This window comes from Callithrix jacchus, chromosome 12 (assembly GCF_049354715.1).
Source record: "Callithrix jacchus isolate 240 chromosome 12, calJac240_pri, whole genome shotgun sequence".
In the NCBI taxonomy this organism is placed as follows: domain Eukaryota; kingdom Metazoa; phylum Chordata; class Mammalia; order Primates; family Cebidae; genus Callithrix; species Callithrix jacchus.
The window spans coordinates 34510203-34527039 of NC_133513.1; the positions used below are offsets into that span (position 1 = coordinate 34510203).

The window sequence follows — 16837 nt, forward strand, 5'->3', positions numbered from 1 at the left end:
AAAATTATTTTAAATTGAGCATATTTATTGATTTTGGATAAATCAAGAAAATTTCAAATTTGTCATTATATTAGTCTTTTTGAAAGAGAACAACTTAGGTAACATAAATATATAATGCTCTATTTGTTCATGCTCTGTTAAAAAGAAGACATATTTTATATGTCTAAATAAATGTTTCTCCACAATCACTTTTTCTGAAAAAAAAAAAAATAAAAAACCTTGGCTAAAATAAAAAATTACATGGCTGTAAGAAAAGTGACAAGTGAAAGTTTAAACATCATCCAGCCTGAGGCCAGATCCATGTATTACATTCACAATTTCAAATTTGAACTGCATCCATGTGTGAGATTTAGAATCTCGGTAGTGGACTCTGTTTATGTATGAAGGTGATGATACTAATTGTTGGGTAAGTGAATTTATGAGAGACACAGGCTCACTGTTTGCTGGGCCCTGTCAGGTAACTCTCTATACACCCCAAGGGCTTTATAAAATTCATGTGAGTATCATAATCTTCTGTGACATTTTTACAATTAGTAGACCAAACACCTTAATTGTTTCCCTAAGCCTAGCTATTAGAATCAAAATTTATTTTATAGGCTGGGTCTGTGTAACAAAGCCATTATTATGACTATTGCCTGGGCCTAGGTATAGGCCACAACCCCACCTGTGAGCAGAATCAGAGAGATAAGTCACATCACCTGAATGATGGGCCACGGGAATGTCAATATATCTCCATGAGCAGGACTCACACAGGAAAGTCACATCACCCCTGTGCTAGGCTCAGTGGTAGGTCACAATGCCCACTGTAGGCAGAACTCAGTCAAAAGAGTTACATCAGCTGGGCATGGTGGCTCATGCCTGTAATTCCAGCACTTTGAGAGGCTGAGGTGGGCGGATCATGAGTCAAGAGATTGAGACCATCCTGGTGAACATGGTGAAACACAGTCTCTACTAAAAATACAAAAATTAGCTGGGCATGGTGGCACACACCTGTAGTCCCACCTACTAAGGAAGCTGAGGTGGAAGGATCACTTGGACCCAGGAAGCAGAGGTTTCAGTGAGCCGAGACTGCACCACTGTACTCCAGTCTGATGAGAAAGCAAGACTCCATTAAAAAAAAGAGTCACATCATCTAGGTGCTGGGCCCAGCAATATGTTGCATTTTCACCTGTTCACAGGGCCCAGTAATAAGAGCAGTGTCATATCACCTAAGTAATATGCCCAGATTTCTGTTATTGGAGGCATGGCACAGGCAGGAAAGTAGAGTCTCATCAATGAGGTGACAGGTTCAGAGGCACATTACAATCCCCATTGTGGGCAGGACCCACACAGAACAGCAATGTTACCCAGGTGTTTAAGCAAGGTAGAGGTCACAATCCCAACTGTTGGTGGGGTTCACGTAAAAGAGTAAAGTCAATCAGGTGCTGAGAATCAGGTGTGATATGTCAAAATCACACCTTCAGGAATGAGATTCGCAGTCTCATGTATTTTCTAGCTGAAGATGTAAAAGACAACACCTTCTGTGAATTGTGTTAAAGTACATAAATCACAGTCTCAATAATAGACAGAATTCATGCATGAATGCTCTAATCTCATTTGCAAACACTGTCTAATTAGGGAAGTCGCTGCCTAACAGGTGTGCTGAATTATGATATAAAAGTCACCATTCTACTTGTGAACTGGATTCATGTATGAGAGTCACAATGTCAACTTTCAGCTAATCTGGATGTGATATTCAGAATTTCAACAATTGGCTGTGTCCATATAGGAGATGACATTCCTCACTGTATGTTATGTGTGCATAGAAAAATCACAATGTCACCTGTGCATTGAGTATTTACAAGACACCCTCAGTGCCACTTAAGAACTTCACATGGTCTACATTACAATAAAACCTGCTCTGAGAACTTTATGATGATTTAAACACATAATCCTACATGTTGCCCCAAGTTTAGGCATGAGAGTCAACACCAGTCCTATTTGTTGGGTACAGATATGAGAGTCATCAGTGTGCCTGTAAGCTGAGTCCTGAAATGAGGCACCACCCCATTTGTTTATGGATGCAGATATGACAGTCACAACTTTACCTGTGAACTGTTTCTGTGAAATCCAGGACCTCATGAGTGGAGTCTCTTCACATTTAATCCTAACTGTGAACTGTGTGTGCATATAAGAGTCACAATTGGGATTTTGAGCTGTGCTCAGTTTTAAAACTTTCTGTACAACCTTAGGGCATTATACCATATGCATGAGTTGTAATTCTCTGAGATTTCTGTAAAAGTGGGAAGCTCAGCATCTTATCTGTTGCTAGAAGCCTAGATGCAACAGTCAATATCTCTTCTATAAGCTGGAACCAGGCATGGGAGACACTGATGTGTTAATAGCTCGGTTCAAAAATGAGTCACCTTCCAACCTGTTGCCAGATGTGATGAAAGTCCCAATTCTAACCATGGGCTGTTTGCACATGCGAGATTCAGAACCTCAGCTGTGGGCTTCGTCCATGTGTGAGAATAACAATCACAAATGTTGGGTAATGTGCCTATGAGAGGCAAAATTATACCTCTGCAATGGACTCGGACTCTGATAAGACCAAAGTATTTATACAAACTTTGTGTGTGTCATAATCATCTGTAACCTTTATACAATTAGGAGATTCAGAATATTGCTGATTGTTCTACATAACTTTATCTATGAGAGTCAAAGTCTCTTCTTTTAGCTGGGCACTCATATGATAGTCATCATTATTCCTGTGACCTGAACCTAGGTATATGTAACAATCCTATCTCTGGGCAGAACCAGGCAGGAGAGTTACATCACCTCAATACTGAACCAGGGATATATTAGTATCCCCTCTGTGAGTTGAGTGCTTGTAGGATATTCACATCACTGTGGTTCTGGGACTAGTGATGTGTCACAATGTCCACTATGAGCAGAACCTAGGCTGAAGAATTACATCACCTGAGTGCTGGGCTCATCAATATATCAAAATCCCCTTTGGGAATGGGTGCCAGGCAAGAGAGAAAAATCACATCACCTGGAAATGAGACCAGAGGTATCTCACAGTGCCACCTATGAGAAGGGACTAGGCAGGAGGGCCACATTACCAAAGTTATTGGCTTAGGTATATGTCACAATCCAAACTGTGGGCTTTATTCAGGCAGTATATTCAAATCAGTCATGTTTCATCTGGGCAAAAGTATATGTCACATTCACACCTGTGGGAAGGTCTAGGAATGGAATTGACATTCCTGCATATGTTCTGGGTCCAGGTATAAAAGTATGTACCTCATAAACTTTTACACACTTCATGTGTCCAGGTATGCAGTCATGATTTCAACAGTAAATTGAATCCATCCATGAAAGCTTCAAGCTCAGACAGCAAACATTAGGAGAGTTAGAGCCTAACGTATTTGCTAAATATTGGTCAGAGATTCACCACCTGAAGGCTGGATCCACATAGAAGAGTAATAATACCAACTTTGGACTGCCATTGGGTATGAAATTCAGAACTTCAGTAGTGGGCTGTGTCCATGTGAGAGTGTGAAAATTTTTACTGTTGTCAGTGAATGCAATGAGAGTCAAACCCTTAACACTGTACTCGGCCTTGTTATGTTATTCTTTGCACCATATCCTGCTTTTTATAATCTGTTTGAGACTTGCAATCCACTCTATGGCCTTTGTGCCAATATAAAATCATGATTTTATCTGTTGCTCCCAGCCTAAGGATGAGATTCAACATCTATTCTATTGACTGTTTTAGATATGAGAGTCATTATCAGGCCTGTCAACTTGGTCCAGCAATGAGTCACCCATTTTACCTATGGCCAGATCCATATGTGATAGTCAAAATTTCAACTGTGGACTATGTCTATGAGTGACATTCAGGGCCTTAACAGTGAGCTCTGATCATGTGCAAGATTAAAACTTTTAACTGTTGGTTGTGTGCTGGGCCTGTGATGACAGTCTCTGTACCACCAAAGGGTATTATATAATATGCATAAGCTATCTAATACTTTGTGATCTTTTCAGAAGTAGAAGACTGAGGACACAATACATTGCTGTAAGCCAGCTAGAAGAGTCAAAATCTCTTCTATTGGTTGTGTCCATGTAATAATAATTATACCTATGAACTGGAATCAGGTATATGTGACAATATCATCTGTTGACAGAAGTCAGTAATAAAAGCCACATCACCTGAATTCTGAGCCATAAATATATCAGTATCCATTCTATAAAAAGATCCCTGGCAGGAAAGTTACATCACCTGACCGCTGAGCCTACTGATATGTCAGGGATATGACAGAGCCAAGGACAAAAAATGAATAACCTGTGTGCTGAATACAGCAATATGTCACAAATTATCTGGTGGACAAGCCCAAGAGAAAAAGAGAAATCCCAGCAGGGTTAGCATTCAAGAAGATGCACACCCCACAGCATCTAAGCAGGCCAGAAGTATCGGGGGAATCCTTGGGATCGCCCTGGGAATCCCTGAAGCTCCACTGAAGCCTTTCTCAGCCTGCCTCTGACCAGCTCGACTCCTGAAATCAAGAGAACCTGGCGATGATCTTGGGAGAGAATGGGCCATCACACAAAGCCAAGGCACTGCCATGGAGAGCCCCTATTTTGCCAAGCTGCTGAGACAGCGGTTCCCCGGGCCACGAGGGCAGTCACTGTGACACAAACCCCGAGTGGGAAATCAGGCTTTTGATGCACTGCTTGAGCATGCACATTGGCATACATGGCTGCCCAGCCACAAAGTCCACACTCACCCGCCAAACAAACTTTTATCATGTAACTTCCCTGACAGAAGTTTCATTGTCTCCAGTTCCCTTGCAAGTTGCACACTCAAATCTCTAGTCTTCAGCCTGGGGCTTCTTGTGAAGCACAGACACTCTCTGTCTTCTCTCTCCAGGAACCCTTTCCTGCCATCAGAGGGATAAGAGAAGAAAATAGAAGAAAACAAGACTAGGATATAAGGGAAGCAATGTTCAGATAGAAATCTTCTCAAAGGTAAGGCTGTGAAAAGGTGTGTAACTTCTTCAAACCTCATGTATTCCTCCATCAGGAACAAAGCTCCGTTTTTCTCTTCTGCTTCTCTGGAAAAACTAGAACAACATCAACAACATGGCAACTCCAGACCATAACAAATTTTGGGGGAAGAAAAAAATAAGTCTCCACTGTCAAACACGGTTACTTTAGTTAGGCTCTTAAGAAAACGTCTATTAATCATTCATACTTTATGGGACCACTATATGTTGTGAGCATCAATTCCACAGGAAATAAAAAGTAAAAAATTTAATGTACTTTATAAATACTTTCAAAAATGTCTGTGAGTAGCATTTAATCAGAGCGTGTCAGTTTTCCTAGCTTGTCAGGTGTGATTTCTACACTGGAAATGCCAAACCTGGAATCCTCCTAAACACGTAGTTTGCCCAAGTTACCCAGGTGCAGATGTCTTTATGGAAAGAGAGAATTATAATCTGTCCCTGAAAAAGTGAAGGGTGCATTAAATGAGGAAGTCAAGAAAAGGCAATTTAGGAACTATGTCTCTGTTTCCATCCATCTTGCCCATCAATGTCATGAGAATTATCTCACGAAAGAAAGTAGGAAGAAAAGTGAAGACAATACCCAGAAGAGGCCCTTAAATGCCAACGCTACATCTCCAGTAATGACCTTTAAAGAACAATACTGAGACTTGCTCCTGGAAATATCAGTCATAACCCATAAGCACTGTCATCTCGAGAACCTACTCAAAGTACAGAGTCTCGGTCCCTCTCTGACACAGGAATGAAAACCTGTGTTCTTAACAAGAATCCTGACTAGGAAACCTACCAACACTGTAGTCCCTGAAGGGGACCTGAGGACAGTACCAGCCCTACATGTGCGGCAGGACCAAGGGCCCATGCAAGAGTATGGTTTTCGCTGTGCTGTGCTCGTCTACTTTCTGCAGGAGTGACCCTTTCTGGGGACGAGCAGGTGATTAGGAGAGCTGCGGTTGGGAGCCAGACCTCCACTACACCAAGGCTTCAGAAACCAGGAGCAACACAAAGAAGGCAGGGCCCTACAGCCCCAGGCTGCTGAGGACACACATCCACCAGAAAGTAGACAGACTACAGAGCAATGGGGCTGGAGTGCACTGGCCACACTTATGTCCAGCATACACGACTCGAACACACAAATGTTAACAGGCAGAAAGATACACATGGACACACGTAGACGGACACACACAGACAGAAACACACACACACAGAGAAAGAAAGACACACGGAGACATCCAACATTCGCAGACAGCTCCTGAGGCTGCGGGGTTCTGCTCTCTGCCAGGAAGTGCCTCGGGGAGAGAACAGCCCCCAGCACACAGGCTGGCGGTACCTGGAATTCGCGTCAAGGGCAGCTTTCAAGGAGACGCACCTTCCACAGCGTCTGAGCAGGCCTGAAGTATCCTGGGGATCCTCGGGGATCACCCTGGGCAACCCCGAAGCTCCTCTGCAGCTTTCCTCAGCTTGGCTCCACCCTGTGCGACATTTGAAATCGCCGGACCCTGGCGACGATCCCCGGGAGAGGCGGGGGCCGTCGTCCAACGCCGAAGCACTGCCACGGTGCGCGCCTGCCTTGATAAGCCGCTGAGACGGCGGTTCCCCAGGCCACGGAGGCGGTCATTGTGACGTGAGCCCCGGGTAGGCGCTCGCGCTTGTCACCCGCCGCTTGCGCATGCGCATTGGAGTGCCTGGCTGGCCACCCTCAATGTCCGCGCTCCCCCACCGGCTGGCAGCCGTGGCGCGGGGACATGCTGGCGGAGGTGTCCGAGGCGGCCCCTGGGAAGGAGGCTGCGTGCCACAAGCAGGGCAGGAGCCCGATCGTCCTGACTCCAGCACCACCCCGAACCGGCTTTCCGTTTCCGGTCCTCTGAAGGGCCAGGGTGCTTCAGACCGCGAAGTGGGCGTTCCAGAATACTCTCCGCAGTAGATTCGGGATCGGACCGCATGGGCAGGGATCGGGTCCCACAGGGCTGGAGATTCAGTCTGCTGAGCTGTGGCGGTGGTCCCTGGACCCCAGAAAGATGCCTGAGACCCTCCGGGAGGGTGTCGGTGAATGTTCCCCAGCTCCCTGAGCTCACTGCCCCTCCTTCGACCCGGGCCAACCACCAAGGAGTCCTGCCTAGTGCTCTGCAAGCCCAGGGAGCCCTGCTTCTCATCACTGCTGTCCAGAGAAGGCGGCAAGAAAGGAAAAGCCGCGGCAAGCGCAGGGTGCTGTAGAGGAGGCAACAACTGCATCTGGCCTCCCCTGGGGGCAGATTGGGTGCAGACAGCTTCTCAGAAGCTTTCCGGGGCGAAGCCAAATCCCGAGACGGATATCCAGGCATGCCGCTGAGGACTCCCATGAACGCCAAACACAACATGCTCACGGATTTAGTCACTTTATTGTTTTGACAGAAAACTTCATCATCTTGCTTCCAAGCGTTTTGATCAAAATTGCTTTGATGGCCTCTACACGGAGACTCCTTGTCAACTTGACCTGTCGAGAGAAAAATAATTCCCGGTGTCAAAAATGCAGACTCTCACCCTTGTAAACACCTAAGTCCAGCGGGTCACCTTGTGTGGGAGATGACTCAGTGGATGAAATCTCTTTCTGAAGGACTGTTTTCACTCAATCCTATGTTAAGGAAGGTCCTACCCTGCCGTTTGGTTTTACATGTTTGCTGTGATGAGCAAATCCTAAACATGGAATTTTCATCCCCTCCACACAAGCTTTGAGCATGCCACTTCCCTGACGTCAGTTTCGTTGTCTTCAGTTCCCTTGCAAGGTGCACATTCAGATCTCCAGTCTTCAGCCTGGGGCTTCTTTTGCAGCACAGACCCTCTTCGTCTTCTCTCTCTAGGAACTCTTTCCTGATATCCAAGGGCTAATAAAGGAAAATGGAAGAAAACAGGATAAGGATATAAGGGAAACAATTTTCAGAAAAAAACCTTCTCAAAGGTAAGGCTGTGGAAAGGTGCATAACTTCTTCCAACCTCATGTTTTCCTCCCTCAGGAACGAAGGTCTGCTTTCCTCCTCTGCTTCTCTGGGAAAGCTATCATGACAACAACATGGAAACTCCAGACCATATCAAGATTTTTTTTTTCTTAAAACAAAAGAAATAATACGTTTATTCTGTCAAACATGGTTGCTTTAGTTAGGCTCTTGAAAAAATATCTATTTATCCTTCATACATTATGGGACCACTATATGTTGTGACCATCGATGCCATGGGAAACAAAAAGTAACCAATTCAATGTACTTTATATATACTTTCACAAATGTCTGTGATTAGCAGTTACTCAGAGCGTGTCAGTTTTCCTAGCTTGTCAGGTGTGACTTCTAGAGCTGAAATGCTAAACCTGGGATCGTCCTCCACATGTAGTTTCACATGTAGTTTCACCATGTTGGCCATGCTGTTTTGGAACTTCTGACTTCAAGTGATCCACCTGCCATGGCCGTCCAAAGTGCTGGATTGAGCTGCAGTCAAAAAAATGACATGGCAAAAGGGAAATAAAGCTACCTGGCCTTCTTCCTCTTTTGCCATGTGATTTTTTTCTTTCACTTAAACTAAGTGAAGAACCTCATATGATGATCTCTCTATGCACCTGCTGTGTTTTACCCCTCTTGGTTATGTTAGTGAAGGTATTTAGGAATCATGCTTATATTGGGGATGTTTGTTAGCTGAATTTTGACTCATTTAGATACTGATAAGTGTCCTGAAATTTTTTTTTAAAATGTGTCTTGGGAGGTTGAGGAGGGTTGATCACGAGGTCAAGAGATCGAGACCATCCTGGTCAACATGGTGAATCCCTGTCTCTACTAAAAATACAAAAAATTATCTGGGCATGGTGGTGCGTGCCTGTAATTCCAGCTGCTCAGGAGGCTCAGGCAGGAGAATTGCCTGAACCCAGGAGGCGGAAGTTGCAGTGAGCCGAGATTGCGCTGTTGCATTCTAGCCTGGGTAACAAGAGCAAAACTCCATCTCAAAAAAAAAAAAATGTGTCTTTAAGTCCGACGTCTCCCCAGTGGTATGGCCCTGTATTAGGGAGACATAAGGACGATGTATGAGTCTCCTTCTCCCTCTCTTTCTTTCTCTTCTAGTCCACACATACTACTTCTCCATGACTCATGCATATGGCCAATCCTCTTCCTTCACATACAGCCTGGTTCTCTGATGTTCTCGTCCCCTCAAGTCCATGACCTGGAGAAGTAGCAGTAGAGGACGGGTACACCCGCCTTCACTGTTTTCCTTTCTGTACACCTACTCGCCCCATCTGCTGCCACAGTTTGATGACTGGCTGGCGGCTAAGAGTGCTATGATTAAAGCTGCTAATTACACCCTCATGTTGACTATTTCACATGGGGGCAAGGAGTTTTAAAATGAGCTATGCCTGTCATAGCCTGGGGTTATGTCAAAAGTTCATGCTATTGATGCTATTCCTAAAAGATGAGGAATGGCATCGTGAAGTTTACCCCTCAGCATGAAGTGTTGGTCCTAGTTCAAGTCCCATCCCTATATCCCATCAGACTGGGCCTAAGAACCTGTGTGCAGGAACTGCAGATGCCACATATTGAAATTTCTAGTTTCTCTGGCACTAAACATGATAGCTCTGCTTACTTGCAATATCTGTTGCCTTTGAAATATACTTTCAGTGATGGTGTTTCCTATGAAAAGACAGAGAAAAAATCATTGCATCAGTGTACATTGCTGGACCAGCTGAACCCTTCACCTACCCATCAGCTCTGTCAACCCAACTGAGGCTGGCTTGCTAGTGACAGTGAGCAAAGGTGGTCTTCAGCTTTCTGATACTAGAGAGGGCTAGGTTACATAGACCATCAGGGTTAACTTTTGTATTTCTCTCAGGTCTTCTTGGGTTTCTCATTGAAACAAGGCAAGAGCAATAAGGTTATGATACCCAGCATATACTCCATCACTCCAGAAACTCAGAATCCAGCAGATAACATAAAAAGAACAATGCGTCTGAGTGCAGTGGCTCATGCCTGCAATCCTGGCACTTTTGAAGGTTGAGGCAGACAGATCTCTTGAGCACAGTAGTTTGAGACCAGCCTGGGATACATAGTGAGACCCCTATCTCTAGTAAATATACAAAAAATATCCAGGGATGTGGCATATATCTGTAGTCCCAGCCATCTTGATCTCAAGTGATCTACCTGCCTCAGCCCCCAAAAGTGCTGGGATTACAGGCATGAGCCACTGCACTAGACCCTATTTTTCAAAGTTTTTTCAGCTTTTATTTTGGGTCTGAGTGCACAGGTGCAGGTTTGTTACAAAGGTAAATCGCATGTCCCTGAAGTTTGCTATGAAAGTAATCCTATCACCCAGGTAGTGAGCCTCATACTTGGTAGGCAGTTTTTCTACCCTGGCCTGCCAACTCCCCCACATCTCATATTCTCCAATGTCTGCTGTTTCCATCCTTACATCCATGTGTATTCAGTGTTTAGCTCCCACTTATAAGTGAGCCTACATGGTATTTGGGTTTTTGTTCCTGCATTAGATTAATGGTTTCCAGCTGCATTCACATTGCTGCAAAGAACAGAATTTTGTTCTTTTTTATGATTGCAAAGTATTCCATGGTGTATATGGAGCACATTTTCTTTATCCAATCCACCACTGATGGACATCTAGGTTAATTCCATGTCTTTGCTGTCTTGGATTGAGCTGTGATGAACATGTGAGTGTGTGTGTCTTTTTGATAGAGTGATTTATTTTCCTTTGGGCATATACCCAGTAATGGGATTTCTGGGTTGAATGGTAGTTCTTTTTAAGTCCTTTGAGAAACCCCCAGACTGCTTTCCACAGTTGCTGAACTAATTTTCATTCCAACAGTGTATTAGCCTTCCTCAAGGAGTAATGTCTAAAGAGCATCTTGCAGTGACACGAGAGGTATACAAAAGTATGAGCTGCCACTTTGAGATCAGAGGCCAAACGAAAAGCTTTTTCTTTAGTAGAACACCCAAGATGAATGGACAACACTACTTACAGTCAATCTCTAGGAAGTAGCTTTCAACTGACATAGAAAAACAAAACAAAAATGGCTGTTCTTGGGGCTAATTCAGAGGATTTCCACCGAATACTGCCGGAATCTGTTAGAGCAACAATAAAGATAAAAACGAAACTTTGAAAACAAATTTAAAAAGTTTAAAGGTACTTTAAACTGGCACACTCTGGATATTGTTTATGGAAGAGTTTTCCTTTCAATATTGATCATATGGAAACTCAAAGAAGCCCAATTTTAGTTATCTATACAGACCTTGATTATCGTGATTGTGTTAACCAACACTCCCCTCTTCTTAATTTTTAGCTCATCTCAAATTCCCTTCTCTACATATTTTATGACATTTTTTTTGCTGTATACATCTCGACTTCAGATCTTTTTCACACACTGAGAGGAGGCTGTATATTGTGAATGCTTTACAGCTGCAGTGCTGAGTTCCCTGAACAGAAAACATAACTGTTTGATCGAGTGTGGAGATTTTCCAAGTTTGATTTTCTAACGATTCATCCTTTCCCTTGTACTTGTGATAAATTCCAGTTGTGTAGTTTAAATGGTCATTGAATAGATGTGCCGCTCAGCTGTCTACAGTTTTAACATGCTTGAACAATCTCAAAATGAGGCAATCGTTTGAGCAGAAACCCAAAGCAGCCTGGGAGGCAGAGCTGCCTGATACCGATCCTGAGTTCCACAGCCCCGGGCATTTCCCCTCAGACAGGCTCTGAGTATGTCTGTAGCAAAGTGACCATCAGGTTACCTTTTTTGTTCTTTTTGCTTAGAGAAACTCAGTCAGATGACTTTGCATGTGCCTAAAATCAGTTTCACCTGATGAGTTTCATTTCAAGAAGGTACAAAGATAAAAAAACCTGGAGCCATGTTGTTTTGTTTCTTTCCCAGCTTATAGAGTGCTTCAAGGGAAGAGGCCTCTGGTCTCCCAGTTCTGCCCTTGTTCTTTTTTTTTTTCTAAAACATCTCCTTTTTCACAGTGGGAGACAGTGTTTGAAAACCAACATTTCCAGACGTGGAAGAGAGAGACCAAGTATTGGAAATCTTCAGTGTTTGAAAACCCACATTTCCAGACATGGAAGAGAGAGACCAAGTATTGGAAATATTTTCCTATGGCCCACTTCCCCAGTTCCTAATTTCATTTTTTTTATTCGTAGTCAAGACTGATGGACTTCCTGGTTCTGTTTTGATCATGTGGAAGAGGGAGTTGCAATATGACTGTTTGCTTGTTAAGGAGTTGGCAGTAGTCATAACACTGAGGAGGCAGTGTAAAGAGTTAAGTCTCGGCACGGTGGCTCAGGCCTGTAATCCTAGCACTTTGGGAGGCCAAGGTGGGTGGATCACCTGAGGTCAGGGGTTCAAGACCAGCCTGGCCATCATGGTGAAACCCCATCTTTAAAAAAAAGAGTTAAGTCTCTTTGGTTTTTATCTCTCAGTAATCATAAAGGTGCATCTATTGAGCTCCTACTCCAATCCCACTAGTGAGTCTTGGATTAACACCACTGCCTTTGATGGATTGGTGCAGACATCCTGTGGCTCTTTTTTGTCTTTTTCTTTTATAAGACAAGGTCTCATTCTGTTACCCAGACTGGAGTACAGTGGTGTGATCTCAGCTCACTGCAGCTTCCTCCCACCCCAGGCTCAAATGATCCTCTCACCCCACTCTCCTGAATAGCTGGGATTAGAGGTGCAGACCACCACACTCAGCTAATTTTTGACAGAGACAGGCTTTTGCTGTGTTTCCCAGACTAGTCTCGAACTCCTGACCTCAAGCTGTGCACCTGCCTGGGCCTTCCAAAGAGCTAGGATTACAGGCGCGAGCCCCCTGGCCTGGCCTCTGGTGGCTCCTTTCTTTCCTCCCCAAACCCGTCTCCACCCAATTCTGACAGCTGCACCCCTAATGACTTTCCCATTAAATCATGTCTGGCCACATTACTTTCTACTGAAGAGTCTTCAAAGGCTCCCAGTGCGACTAACTCTTCCTTAACATAGCCCTTTTTATCTGACCCCTAATCACAGTCTCATCTAAACTCCAGCCACATCTCATGGCTTGCTATTTACAAAACACGCCCTGTTTTTCTCCTACTTAGACTTGTATGTATGATATTTCCTCTGCTGAAACCCTTCTCCACCTCTGTTGTGACTCAACAGAGATTCCAGCTCTTATGCGAAGCTGCCTCTGAACCCCTGCCTCAGAAAGTTCCCTGTTCTTCCCTCCCTCTCTTCTTGTGTGTATTCCGGTCATAGAGCTTTCATGGTCTATTGATGTTTCCCATCAATGGCCTCCTTCTGCTAGAACATGCACATCTTAAGGACAAGAAATATGTTTTATTTACCTACAGGTTGGCAACATTTTAAATGCAAGAAGTAAAAGAGACACCTCCTGCCGGGCATGGTGGCTCATGCCTGTCATTCCAGTACTTTGGATGGCTGATGCAGGTGAATCACAAGGTCAGGAGTCAGAGACCAGCCTGATCAACATGGTGAAACCTAGTCTGTACTAAAAAAAATACAAAAATTAACCCCACGTGGTGGTGAGTGCCTGTAATCCCAGCTACTTGGGAGTCTGAGGCAGGGGAGTTGCTTGACAGGGATGGTGGAGGTTGCAGTGAAACAAGATCATGCCACTGCACTCCAGCGTGGGTTACAGAGGGAGACCCTGTCTCAGAAAGAGAGAGAGAGAGACAGAGAGAGAGAGAGAGAGACAGAAAGAGAGAGAGAGAGACCAACCTCCACCTATCTGTGCAACCTTGGCTGTGTCTCTTAATTCTTTCTCGACCTCTTTGGATGACTTCTCTATCAAGTGTATATTAGAAAATGCCCACCCTATGTTAGTGCCCTATGATTTGAGATTATTGGAGAACATCATAAATTGGTCCCCGGGCTGTATTTGATAACTGCCCAATCACACTCTGCAGTGTAATGTCAGCCACCATTTCCCCCATTACTATTGCTCAGTGATGATAACAATTTCATAAATGATTACACCATGAAGAAAGTTAGGGATGGATACTGTTTGATCAACTCCTAAAAGATGATTCCTCTGTTAGATTAAATGGTTCACTTTCAGGATATTTTCTTCTCTATTGACAACATAACTCTTTATGACTGTTATCTCCTCCAGGAAGAATTATTGAAAAGTACAGTGACATTTAGAAAGAGGTAAGTCAAAGATTGTTTGGTTTGTTAACTTTTTGCTTCTTACTTGCAAAATAAAAGAGAACCAGCAGTGTTCACTGGAGCGTGTGTGGGTTATTAATCATTTACTCAATCTATTGATGCTTGTTAATTGCAGTAGCTGAGAAAAGTTAGTTAACGATGTGCCTGCTTACACCACATTATAATTATGATGGTAGTTCCCCTATTATTTGGGCTGAGTAAGTGTTCCGATTAGAAACCTTAATTTTTGAGCTGATTGTCTTCACCATTTTAAATCACATTGGGCCACATCTTGGAAGACAATTTCTGGAAGCAGATACATTGCTTCCCAAAATTATTTTTATGCAGCACAGAAGTTCTCTCCCTCAAATGACAGAGACTGTAAAGTGTGTTCTACTTTCAGGAACTATTGTGTTAAGCCCCAACCAGCAATGGCCTATGTAAATTAATCCAAAAGAGAAGAAGATGGTTGCTGAACTAGAGGCCACCTTGACCAAAATCAGATCTCACTGGGGAAGTAAAATTGTACAAGTCACCCATGAAGTGAGATATGGGCTACACTTTTCTTGCCTTGACTTGGTTTCAGAATGGGTCTGATTGCAACCAACAGAAACCAAATTACAACATATTTAAAGTTCATATTTTTTGACAATGAAATTTATTGGCCCATGAAATTAGGAATGCAAAAGGTAAGTTGTCTTCAAGCCAGACAGGGTAAAGGGGTTAAACTTGTGTCACTCACGTCTTTACTTGTCCATCATCTTTTGACTAGCTCCTGAGTGTGACTTCATTCTGGGGCAGATCGTCTTCACAGGACTACTTACAGCCTCTGTACCAGTGTTCCCTAACCCTTTTGGCATTAGGGACTGGTTTCATGGGAGACAGTTTTTCCACAGATGGAAAAATGGAGAGAATGATTTTGTGATGATTTAAGTGCATGTTATTTCTATGATATGTTACATTATAATATATAATGAAACCATTACATAACTCATCATAGTGTAGAATCAGTGGGACCCCCGAGCTTGTTTTTCTGAAACTAGATGGTCCCATCTCGAGATGATGGGAGACGGTGATAGATCATCAGGCATTAGTTTCTCATAAGCCACATGCCGCCTAGATCCCTCACATGTACAGTTCACAGCAGGATTTGTACTCCTGTGAGAACCTAATGCTGCTGCTCATCTAACAGTAGGAGGTAATGTGAGCTCTGGAGACTGGCTGTAAATATAGATTAAACTTTCCTTGCTCACCTGCCACTGTCTCCTGCTGTGTGGCCTGGTTTCTAAGAGACCATCAATCTGTACTAGTCCATAGCCTGGGATCGATGGACCCCTGCTCTAGACTATATCTTTTACAGCTCCTGTATTGAAGTGCAAAGCAAGACCTTCTCACACGTGTGTTCCATATATAAAATAAAAGGTGTCATCCCAGCACTTTGGGAGGCTGAGATGGGTGGATCACGAGGTCGAGAGATAGAGACGAGCCTGGACAATATGGTGAAGCCAGTCTCTACTAAAAATACAAAAATTAGCTGGGCATGGTGACATGTGCCTGTAGTTTCTGCTACTTGGGAGGCTGAGAGGCAGGAGAATTGCTTGAACCTGGGAGGTGAAGGTTGCGGTGAGCCGAGATTGCCCCACTGCACTCCAGCCTGGCAACAGTGTGAAACTCTATCTCAAAAAAAAAAAAAAAAGAAGGTATTAAGTCTGTTTGGATGACATCCTCACCCTTTAGCTCATCCTTGAAGCTAGAAGGTGAGTGAATGTTGATTTCTAGCTAGTCTATACCATGTGTCCACAGCAGGAGCACAAGTAGGCTCTGCATAGCTTCACTAAACCCACCCCCATGAAAAGTATTCTGTTAGTGGAAAGAGTGATGTTGCTACCAGAAAAATAAATGTAGAAGAGACAATGAACAAATATTAAAATATAAATTTACTACTCCATGGTTGTGTCCTATAACTAATTCCAACACTTGGCTGACCTGATAGCCAAAGAAACTGCCATCAATTCTTAATGGCCATCATAGCTCTAAACTCCATTAAAGATTTTATTTCAAGTAGGATCTTTAAATATGGTGGCCTTAAGATCTGGTGCTACCGAACAGTCAGCTATGCAGTCTTGATAAAGACAGGTGGTCAGGTTCATTGGATTCTATTCACGTCATTGATAGTGGCCCCTTGGTTGTGGTACTCATTGGAAGGATGTGAGTCTGCTATGTGCAGATGGCAGCAAAAGGGAATTAATTTTGCTTTGGAAATGCAGCATGAGCAAAATGAGTTGTGTCCTGGTTATCTTGAGTCCTTGAAAAATAGTTTAGAATGGTTTTTAATGGGTTCCAGGCATGAGAAGGGGTCCAAGCATGGTGGACCAGTTTTCCTCTCTAGAGGAGACAGTGGAGGATCAGGGGCACCAAGTCTTGCTTGAAGGCACTTCATCATTTCTAAGACTCAAGTGGACATAAAAGTGCAACAGAGATGCTTTCTGAGAACACACAAAATCTGGGCAAGAAGGGAACAAAGAAGTGGCTGTTGCTAGTGCATAAAACCTATTTATTCTTATGAAAGATAGTGTACTCATTTGTGATTCTAATATATTTTTTGTTTATCATTTGATTAACTGTGTAGAACCATGGC

General features: G+C 43.6%; 1 long non-coding RNA gene across 1 annotated transcript; it reads right to left on the minus strand.

Annotated features, from left to right (window-relative positions):
- Positions 1–7305: 7305 nt before the first annotated feature.
- On the minus strand, positions 7306–15911 carry LOC118146238 (uncharacterized). Its single transcript, XR_004731831.3, has 3 exons — positions 11023–15911; positions 9639–9685; positions 7306–7903 (listed from the first exon to the last, which is right to left on the minus strand). It is a non-coding gene; the product is annotated as an uncharacterized LOC118146238 (long non-coding RNA).
- Positions 15912–16837: the final 926 nt, after the last annotated feature.